Source organism: Notamacropus eugenii, chromosome 1, assembly GCF_028372415.1.
Source record: "Notamacropus eugenii isolate mMacEug1 chromosome 1, mMacEug1.pri_v2, whole genome shotgun sequence".
Lineage (NCBI taxonomy): Eukaryota > Metazoa > Chordata > Mammalia > Diprotodontia > Macropodidae > Notamacropus > Notamacropus eugenii.
In genome coordinates this window covers 740,508,625-740,520,073 of record NC_092872.1, presented here as the reverse complement: position 1 = coordinate 740,520,073, position 11,449 = coordinate 740,508,625, and the positions used below count along the sequence as shown (strand labels likewise).

Sequence of the window (11,449 nt, the reverse complement as noted above, 5' to 3'; positions counted from 1 at the left end):
AGGGTCGATCCTGGGCTCTGGCTCCAGCCCAGCCACTCCTTCATACGTGGCCCGGGGCTTGTCCATGCCCTTCTCCAGGCTCCTCTGTAAAGTGAAGGAGCTGGACTAGACAACACCTCGAGGTGGCTGCCAGGTTCAGGACTTAGACCATTCCCGGCTGTGGCAAGCCCACCAGGCCACGGAGCGAGGGGCACGTCCCAGGCACCAAGCTAAGCCCACTTCTCTCGCTGGAGAATGTCTCAGCTGCTCAAGGCATACCAGGAAGGGGACGGGAGTTTGAGACAGACAAGAACCCGCATTCCATCCTCCACAAGAGACCTGTGCTGGGTTAGTGAGCAGTTTGCAGAGGAGAACACAGAAGGTCAGGGGGCGAGGTGGGCGCTTGTGGCGCACCCTAGGAAGGGTCAGAGTCCGAGTCCTGGTGGGCGGGGGCTCAGCTCAAAGATACAGGAAAGGTGTGGGGGGCGGGGAGGGGGGCGGCCTTTCCCACGGGCTGGGTGGGTGGTCACATGCCGCTTCATCTCTGTGCCTCAGTTTCCCCGTCTGTGAACACGAAGGCCATCTGGCATGTCCTTTAAGCTCTAGATCTGTGCCTCTAAGACCCCCCAAGGAGAGTCGTGCCCCTGCTCCCAGAGATCCTGCCTGAAATCACCCGATGGACCGGGGGAAGGGGGGTCCTTATGACTCGCCTCTCTCAAGGTTCCCTCCCCCAGAACCCCCTTCCAGATGGGCTGCCCCCGCAAACCCAGGACCCCCCACCTGCCAGAGGAGCCGCCCCTTCCCATCCCTGAGGTCCCTCCCTCCATCTCGAGGGGTCCCCCTCCCGTCACCCCTGCCCAGGTCCGGCAGTACAGACGAGGGCCGGGAGCGCGGACAGTCGCTCACCGGGTCCGGAGCCATGACACACCTGAACCGCCGGCCGGCTCCCAGAGCGCGAGACCTAGGCGGAGCGGAGGCGGGGCTGCGCGCGCATCCTCAGCTCAGGCGAGCCCGCAGAACTACGATTCCCAGAAGGGTACGGGGCACGCGGCCGCCCAATCACGAAAGGCGCCCGGGGCTCCGCCCCTCTCCTCTAAGTTCCCACGGTTCTCCTCGCTTCCCAAGTGGTCGTCTTCTGAGGAGGGGCGGGACACAGCGTGCATTTCCACCAATCATGGGATCCGCATTCTCGGTCTGTCTCCTCTCCCTTCCTTTGTTTCCCTCCCTTCCGGCCGGCAGGTTCGGGCGTCCGTCGTCATGGCAACCTCCGGGTAGTCTCCGCCCCCATCTGTCCGGGGAGCGGAGGCTGGCTTCTAGGCTCGGGCTCGGGGTTTGGAGCAGCGCTTCCCAGTCCGGCCTAATCTGTGGCCTCAGTTCCCTGCATTCAGAATCATGCTCAGCAGCGCTGATCAAGCCCTGGAGGAGCTCACGGCCCGCCGGGGAAGGCTACACTTGGCTTGACGTGGTCGGATGTGGAGGACGGTCCAGGGGGGACGGAAGCTGCCCGTGTGGTCATGCTCCTGAGCACGAGGGGAACGGAGCGTCCTAGAGCACGAAGGGAGAATTCCTGGGGCACCGGAAGTATGGGCGTTCAGCGTGAACTCAGAAAACTGGGCAGCATCTATCGACCGAGACTCGCCTCCCCTTCGGGACCAAGAATATGGCAGTCTGGAGACCTCAGTCTCTTTTGTTTCTGGAGTAAACCTTGGAGTCTGAGTATTTTCAACAAAGACCTTCATGTCTACCTCCCCTTAGATGATGCCTTCCTCCTAAGTGCAGCTGACTGGCTTCTGAGATACAGAATTAAGATTGTGGGTTTGGGGGGGAATGCTTTAACTCTATCTCAGGATCTAGGCACATCCCTGAAGGAGCAAAGATCAAAGGCCATATGTATTTGCAACCCGTTCCACTTTTTAACCACTGCTGAGTCCATGGCACTCAAGGAGTCAACACAAGTTACAATGCACAGCTCAGAAGTCCTTAATTCCAAGGAATCTCTCTGCTTGAACCAGAATGAAACACAGGTGATTAGACAGCAAAGAAAGGACAGCTACTTTAAATACTGAATTCCATGCAAATAACAAAGAATTAAACGAAGCGGGAAACAGTCTGATCACCCATTTCCTAAGGCTATCTACCTCCCACTCTTGAAAGGACCAGACGCAGTGAGTTAGTTCTTCTGCGTTTTCCCCTGATTCTTGTACACGAGAGGAAGACCCACCCACTTCAGTCATATCAGAAGGTAGGGAAGGCGACTCTAAGGATGTTTAAAGCCTCTAGGTCTTGATGGTGTTATTTTTTCACACCAGATGTGAAGACATTTGCTAATTTCTCTCAGGACCTGAAGGAGCAGCAGTGAGGGAGGGTCCTACTATCACTTCTGCCCTAGCTTTAACCTCATCATGGCCTCAATGCAGCTCATGCTTTCTTTTCCTCTTTTTGTCTCCCACTCCAGCCTTCTGACTTCTCTCTGCCACTCCAGCTCAGAGCCTGCTTTTTAGAGAAGCTTCATGTCACTCAGTGACCCTCTAGCCTGACTCTTGAGGGAAAGACAATTCTGCCCATGTCTGACCATGGACAAACCAAAGCTGACCTGGAAGTGAACTTCAAAAGACAGGGGCCACCTCTCTCCCTCCCCCATTACACATCCTTTACAAAACTGTAGTCATTCAGTCATAGAAGGGCACTCCTTCCTTCTCAAGGACTGAATGTGTTGAACTTTCATTTTTCTCCCTTCCTGCCCATCTCCCATGCCTTCTCTCTGTTCCAGCACAACGCTCCAACAGCTGTTGATTACAAGGTCTCCTGTCTACTATCTTGATGATTATTAACTCATCTGACTGTGTCTGTGATATATTGCAGGATCTCTATTTCTAGTCTACATAAATTAGCTAGTTACAAAAAGGATTATTTTGAAGTACTCAAATGCTTCTTAAGGACCTTGGCTTGTTTGCAGATGGACATCAACTATGGATTGGATCCAGTGAGCTCAAGGTCTCTAAACAGACTTTGCATAATATTTCCAGGTCTGGTTTCTTCTCATCACTGTTATTTCCCCCTATGTAATATTTGTAGTTCATTCATTGGATGTCAATTGTCTCTGCGATAGGAATTAAAATGACCTATCTTCTCGGGAGGAGGGATGTAGCTGTATAGGCTCAATGGGAATCCAAAGCAAAGAGTCAATTGTGAGGATTGTAAAGGGTTCACCACCTTGTACTCACAGAGGTTTCTCCTTTGATTTATCACTATCCTGAGGCAGGATTCCTAATTTCAGAGTTCAGTGTCACATATTCTAGAGCTAGGAACAGGGATCAAGGCTTAGAGGATGAACAATCCCCAGGCAGTAAGTAAACCAATTAATCAATCAAACATTTATTTAGGGTTTAATATATACTAGACATTATACTAAGCACTGGGGATTCCCCCCAAAGGGGAAAAAAATAAAAAATAAATACATGGTTCCTGCCCTCAAGTTGCTTATATTCTAATGGGTGAGAAAGCATGTAAATAACTAGGTGTATTCAACACACACGCACATACAACATTCTACACTTCCTCATTTGGGATTTTCTTGGCAAAGATATTGAAGTGGTTTGCCATTTTCTTCTCCAATATACAGGTTGATAATATTTAATATAAATTTTGGATTTTAATAAGGGCCAAAACTTGAATTAAGAAGAATCTGGAACTAATAGTCTCCTTTGTTATCTTAAGTAAACTCAGAAAATGCCTTTTGTCAGCAAAGCAGATAGGGCTGACAGTAACTTCCTTAGGAGACCCTTCTCCTGGCATCTTAGCAATAAGGAAAAACACAGATGTCTTCGGTTGTAATTTCAATTGAACCTTTGTTAAAGGTACCCTTTCCTGTGTCAGCTATTTTGAGTACCTGTTTAGGACAAAAAGCCTGCCACTAGAGTGGTGGGATTTTCTCCTTATCTTATGTTACAAAGACATATGTTACAGAGAGGAAGTTTACACAGCTTGGGATCATAACTGACATTGCTTTGTTAATTTTCTTGTCTTACTAAATTTACAATTTGTCCAAATAAGAGAGTTCCTTTCTCATGGTAAAATGTATATAAGCCAGAAGATTTCTGTACTGGGTACTCAGAATATTTTTCTCACTCCATAATGCATTATGTTACTGTTTTCTTTAACAGAAAATTGATTAATTAATTAAATCATAAAATGTATGCATTTAGCCTGTTGCCTTTTCTTTAATCAAGTTTCAGGTCAACAAGGTAAATATACTATAACATACACATTTTCTCTCTCTCTCTCTCTCTCTCTCTCTCTCCCCCCCCCCCCCCCCCAAGATCTCTGGAATATACATATGCCAAGAGAGAGACAGAGACAGAGAGAGAGAAAGAGAGACAGGGACAGACAGACAGAGAGACAGAGACAGAGAGACACACACAGAGCGATAGCTGTAGATGGAAGGTAAACTCAGAGGAAAGGCACTGGAGGACTGGGGGGCATGAGGCTGAAGATGCAGTTCTGCTTGATCTGGGATCTTTTAGTGGAATTGGGGTCTGGGAATGCACTGTAAATCTTGGTCAACTCCCCACACTCAGTCCCTTCCTGTTCCCTCTCCTCAGGAAACCTTTGCTTTACCCCTAGCTGGATAATTTAGAAGAGTCTCAGTGCCTGAGGTCATGCTGACAACTCTATCTCTGAACACTCTGGACCATGGGCCATGGGTTTTACATGCCACTGAGTTCTGCCTTCTCACTGTCACAATTCTGAAAATCACTAATGTACAGAACGTACATTTACTCCCTCATGTAAAACTAGGATAGTTATGCCTTATCCTCAGAGGTGAGGTTGGGGAAAGCAATTTGAATTTCAGTATTTGGGGATTTAAGATTCATTTTATAGAACTTCAAACATTCAACAGCAGTGACCAGGCAGTACTCAGTCAGTGCATAGCCAAGGGGAGAAAGCCCTTAATCTCAGCTACCCAAGAGGTTGAAGCTTAGCATGTCTTGAGCTCACAGTTCTGACTTGCAAAGGGCAATACTGACCAAATGTCCACATTGCTCAACATTAATATGGTGAAAGCCCAGATGTAGAGGCTGCCAGGCTAGGAGGATTGGATTTCTACCCTGATTGATATAGGATGACCCAGTCTTTAAAAACAAAACAAAAAAACCCCCAAAAGTCCAGGACTGATCAGAATTAAATACTCCAGGGAGATGCTTAACCCTCAGTTCTACAGTTTTGGAGTTGGGAGTCTCCTGTTGTTAACTGTCATTAAGACTTGGTCCTTTATAGAAGATCCATTAACATTAAGTAGCTTGTGGACAAGACCACAATGGCTACACTCTGCCAAGTTGAAGGGAGACAGAAATTGGGTCCACTCTTGGACTCTCACCCTTACTCACATGGGGGAGGGGAGTTACTGGGGAGTCTGTCATTCATCAGATGATCTACCCCCACTCCCTCCTTTTCATAGAGAAGGGTGTATCATCACTTAATTGTGAAATATATGCTATGTCCCAAAGCCTTTATAGGCAGTGGGAAAATTCTTCCTCAATTGCTCGATCCTCAATTGAGAGCAGGAAATTCTCTGGCCAGGAAAAAAACAATCCCATTCTAAGAGAGGTATGTTCTAACAGGACAAAATCTGTTCTCAGAATTTGGTTTATGAATATTAAAGGCTCAAGCCTTGCAAGGACACCATTCACTTGATGGAAATGAAAATGAAAGGTTTATCCTATTACCTAGGAAGAAGACAATGGAGAAGTAGAGAGGTCCAGACCTGAAGCCAGAGGATGAGTGCATACCCTAGAGACACCATCATCTGATCCTCAGTTTACTGATCTGTAAAAGGAGGGCGTGTATGACTGGATCACCTCTAAGGTCTCTTCCACCTCTCTGGCTGGAGATCAATCATACAATCACCTAAGATTGTATGTAAGAGAAGGATGTTCCTATGGTTTCTCAGAGGGGAAACTATTTCCATTGTTTACAACCTGGGAAGTCATGTTAAAACCAGTTTTTATATTCTTCCCTCTATTTGGGCTTTAGGTTATACTAGGAAACAGGAGACCTTAGAGAAACTTCTAAATTTAAAACCTAGGAGGTAATTTCTGCGTGTTTGGCATAGAGAGAGAGACAGAGAGTAGTAGCTATAGATGGAAGGTAAACTCAGAGGAAAGTCACTGGAGGGCTGGGGGGCATGAGGCTGAAGCCACAGTTCTGCCTGCTCTGGGATCTTTCAGTGGGATTAGGGTCCAAGAATGCACTGTAAATCTTGGTCAACTCCCCACACTCAGTCCCTTCTGTTTCTGTGTGGCTTTGGCAAAATGACAGAACATACAGGGCATAGTCTAGTAATTCATCCCTGGAGAGGAGAGATTTCTGTGGCTTTTCCCTTGGTACAGAAGGAGGATACATAGATGGTGCAGAATGACTGACCAAAGATTATTTACATCTTGAGTTAACTGAAAGTATTTGCAAGTCAGGCTGGAAATGCCAGAGGGAGGTTTCCTTTGGTCAGAATGTTCGTGTAGTCCCAAATAGTAGAAAGCACTACTGGAGCCTTTCTCTATTTCATTTTATCATTATATTTTTATTAGATCTCTCTCCCTCCTAGCAAACCCAGCAAAATGACAATACACGTAGTGTACCCTGCCTGAAGTCTCTTCTCACCTCTGCGAAGAAGGCAGGCACATGCCTCATTTACTCTGGTGGCCAAGAGTGGCCATTATGATTACATATCATGCACTTTTGATCATCACTGTTTCCTTTTACGTTGTCATCATCATTGTTGTCTTTGTTGTCATGGTCTATGTTGTTTTCCTGATTCTGTGTTCCTCACCCTGCATCAATTCTTGTGTCTTCCTGTGCTTCTCTGAATTCTTCACACTCATTGTTTCTCATGGTACAGTGATATTCCATTCCATTCAGATACCCCAGTTTGTTTGAGTCATTTCATAACTGGATGACCTACCTCCCCCTCCACAGTTCTTTGCTACTACCCAAATTAATCAAGGATTAATTAAACACCTACCATGTGCTTTGCTTTCTTTTTGAAATCTGTTCATTTCCATTGATGGTCACTGCACATACGATTCTCTCAGCTAACTCCTCGACATGCCCAAGGGATCCCCTACTTTCACTCATCTTCAGTCTCTTCCTATTTGCTGGCTTTCTCCTTACTGCCTACTAATATACTCTTGTCTTCACCATCCTTGGCCATCCATCCCCACTAGCTATTTTCCTATACCTCTCTTCCTTTTATGGCTAAACTTCTCTGGAAGGTTGTCTACAATGAATACCTCCACTTTCCTCCCATTCTCTACAGTCTGGCTTCCAACCTCATCATTCAAATGAAACTGCTGTCTCCCAAATTACCAGTGATTGCTTAGTTGTCAAATGCAATGGTCTTTTCTTAATCCTCATCTTTTTTGACTTCTCTGAAGACTTTGACATTGTCAGTCACCCTTTCCTCTTCCAGACTCTCTTCTTTCTAGGTTTCTGAGACACTAATTCTGGTTCTCCTCCTACCTACTGGACTGCTTCTTCTCAGTCTCCTTTGCTGAATCTTTATCCAGGTCTTATATGTTAACCTTGGTTGTCCAATAGGGTTCTGTCCTGGGCCCTCTCTTCTACGCCTTCTATACTGGTTCACCTGGTGATCTCACCAGCTCCCATGGGTATTCATGTAATTATTCTCAAAGTACTTATCCAGCCCAAACCTCTCTGCTGACCTCCAGTCTCCTATCTCCACCTGCCTATAAAACACCTCAACCTGGATGACTTGTAGACATCTTAAACTTAACACATCCAAAGTGAACTTGTTACTCCCTTTCCCCAAATCCTCCCTCCTTTCAAGCTTCCCTATTACTACTGAGGCACCACCATCCTCCCAGGTTACCTAGTGTTTAAATCTAGATATCCACTCCTCATTACTCCCTGCCCCTCCCCTCCATCCAATCTGTTGTCAAGGTTCATTGATTTTACTTCTTAACATCTCTGGAATATATATATGCTACCTCATCTCCTCTAACGTCACCACTGCCCTGATGCAGTCCTTCATCCCCCCAGTCCTGGACCATTGCAATAGCCTGCTGGTTAGTCTAGCTGCCATAAGTCTCAACTCACTCCAGTCCATGTTCCATTCATCAGTCAAAGTGATTTTCCTAAACTGCAGGTCTCATTATATCCCACTCAATAAATTTCACAGGCTCCCTAACACTTTGAAGATCAAATACAAACCCTCTGGCATTCAAAGACACTCATAACCTGCCTCCCCTTCTCTTTTGAGTCTTCTGATATCCCTCCATGTGCTTTTTCATCTAATGACAGTCCTTGCTATTCCTGTAAATAGACACTCACCCAATCTCCTAACTCCAGGCACTTTCCTAGGCTGCACCTCAGGAAGAGAGTACTGTCCCTCCTCATCTCTGACTCCTGGCTTCCATTGGTTCCTAGATAAACCCACTTTCTCCAAGAGGCCTTTCTTGGTCCTCCTTAATTATAGTGCCTTCCTTTGAGGATTTCTCCCAATTTATCTGATATAAAGCTTGTACAGAGTTGATTGTATGCTCTCTCACATTAGACTGTGAGTTTCCACAGTGCAGGGATTATTTTATCTTTCTTTGAATCCCTAGTGCTTGGCACACAATAGGTGCTTAATACATGTTTACTGACTGGTTCTGCTTATTTTGCTCTACAATAGTGTTTCTCTGCATCTCTCACTTCTTGCTGCACAATAACATTTCATTATGTTAATATACCACAGTGTTTTTTTCAGTCACTCCATAAATGATGGGCACCCTCTTTGTTTTTAGGGGTTTTTGTTTGTTTTTACTAACACAAAGAGTATTGCTGTGAATGGTTTAGTATATAAAGGGCCTTTGCTTCTGTCTGATATCCGTATGATATATTCCTAGGAATGGAATTTCAGGATAAAAGAGCAGGGACAGGTAGAGCACCTTTCTAACACAGGTCCAAATTAAAACTGAGAACAGTTGGGAGTGCTTCATAGCTCTACCAAAAAACACTGTGCCTGGAAGTCTTTCTTCCTACAGCTTCTCGGACATTAACAGTTTCCATCTTTTTTGATCTCTGCCATTTTTTGTGGAGTGAGGGAAAGTCTCAGCAGTTTTATTTTGCATTTATCTATTAATGATTTGGAACATTTTTCACATAGTTATTTATAGTCTACAAATTTTCTTTCAAAAATTCCTTCACTGATTACCTATTGAGAATGGTTCTTGGTCTTATATATTTATACAAATTTCCTATACACCTTGGATATCAGACATTTATTGGTGATATTTGAAGTAAATATTTTCTGACTCCATTGTTTGTCTTTTGTTGATTTTATTCTTATAAGAGCTTTTAAATTTTGCTTATATGAAAGTTCCTATTTCTCTTTTATCGTCTTCTAACCTTTGTGTGGATAAGAATTCTCCCAATTACCCATAGCTGTGAAAAGTATTGAATTTCATTCTATTTTTTTTAGGACATGACATTTTATATTCAGGTTTTATAATCATTTTGAGTTCATTATGTTATGTGGCATAAGATATTGGTCTAACCCTATTTTCTATCAGATGCATTGTTCCACTGTTGCCAACTGCGTGCTGAATCAACTTCCCTCCAAGTTAGCAACAAATTGTTTCCACTGAGAAAATAGCTCCTATTTGTTGACATTAATTCTTCTGGTAGTCATTTTGCTTTGGAGGTGCCACTTTTGTTGAGTGTGAATATTTAATTTGGAAAGAATAAGTCTATGATAAGTCTATGACAAGAGTGCTCTCTGTACCACACAGTGCTTTTGTCACTCACATCCTGTCTGTCTCTTCTCCTTACAACCACAATCTATTAAATACCAATGTTTGCTGCAAGGGTGCATCCATGAAGTCTTATTGCATTTAGGTACATGGAAGACAGTGTTGGTGGTGAGATGCACAAGTCTTCAGTAGTAAGTGACCACTGCTTTTGCTGTTTCCAACTCCATTCCTCCCCAGGACTCCCTGCCAAGTCTGGTAGTCTGAGCCCACTCTAGCATTAAAGTCACTCAGAATTATAAGCTTATCTTCTTTTGGCACATTGAAGATAAAGGACTCCAGGTCTTCATAAAATTTTTTCTTCAACCTCATCAGGGTTTGTCATGGTGGGAGCATAGGCTTATGGAAAATTATGTCAAAATTTGGTTGCCTAGAGAAGTTCATCAGCATTGTACATCAATTTCATGACAGTATGCTTGCTGGATTCTGAAAAATGGACAACGCTGTTGTGCTTTCCCAGTCACCAATGGAATGAAACAAGGCTGTGTGCTTGCTCCCATGCTTTTTAGTATGATGTTTTAGCCATGCTGTCAAATTCTTTCAATGAGGATGAACATGGCGTAAGGTCAACTACAGCACTGATGGTTAATTCTTCAATTTGAAATGGCTACAAGCCATGACCAAAGTGGAGGGAGTATTGGTGCATGATTTTCTGTTTGCAGATGATTATGCACTCAATGTAGCCTCTGAAGCTGACATGCAACAAAGTATAGATCAATTCTTTGCTGCTTGTGCTAATTTTGGCCTAACAAATAACACCAAGAAAACACAGGTGCTCCATCAGCCACCACCACACCAACCATACATGGAACCATCAGTTACAGCAAATGGAGAAGTTCTGAATGCTGTGGACAAGTTCACTTACCTTGGTAGTGTACTTTCCAGGGATGTACACATTGATAATGAGGTTGACACAGGCATTTCCAAAGCTAGCTCAGTGTTTGGGAGACCCCAAAGGAAAGTATGAGAGAGAAAAAGTATTAGATTGACTACCAAACTGAAGGTCTACACAGCTGTTGTGCTGACTTCATTGTTGTATGCCTGTGAAACCTTGACAATATATCAGTACCATGACAAGAAATTGAATTGCTTCCATATGAATTGTTTTAGGAAGATTCTGAAGATTACCTGGCAGGATAAGGTATCAGATACTGAGGTCCTTACTCGAACTAAACTGCAAAGCACTCACAATCTGCTTCAGAGAGCACAGCTTTGATGGGTTGGCTATGTTTTTCGAATGCAAAATGTATGCTTGCCAAAAAGATTATTTTAAGGAGAACTCACACAGGGCAAGTGTTCACACAGTGGTCAGAAGAAGCAATACAAGGACACTCTCAAGGTCTCTCTTAAGAACTTTGGATTTGACTGTGCAACATGGGAGACACTGGCACAGGACTGCTCTGCATGCCATGCCCACACCAGAGAGGGTACTGTGCTGTATGGGCAAAGCAGAACTGAAACAGCTCAAAGGAAATGCAGGATGCACAAATTAAGAGTATCCACCCGAAATGTTCACACAGACTATTTGTGCCCGATCTGTGGTAGAGCTTTCTGAGCTCATATTAGTCTGATAAGCCATAGTCAGACATACTGAAACTTGACTCTAGCATAGTGGTGTCAAGAATGAAGGACAACAACCAACCACATGCACTTCAGCTTCCCGA

The 11,449-nt window shown here is 44.4% G+C and overlaps 1 long non-coding RNA gene across 2 annotated transcripts in view; it reads left to right on the top strand.

The window, feature by feature from the left end:
* The first annotated feature begins 722 nt into the window (after window positions 1-722).
* The window catches only part of LOC140520025 (uncharacterized), a 31,161-nt gene continuing 20,434 nt past the window's right edge, over window positions 723-11,449 (top strand). Inside the window, exons 1-2 of one of the 2 annotated variants that reach the window (XR_011972369.1) lie at window positions 723-2,221; window positions 2,435-4,175. This is a non-coding gene — a long non-coding RNA (uncharacterized lncRNA). Of the gene's footprint in view, window positions 2,222-2,434; window positions 4,176-11,449 lie in introns of those variants that run through there. The other variant, XR_011972383.1, reaches the window with a different exon arrangement.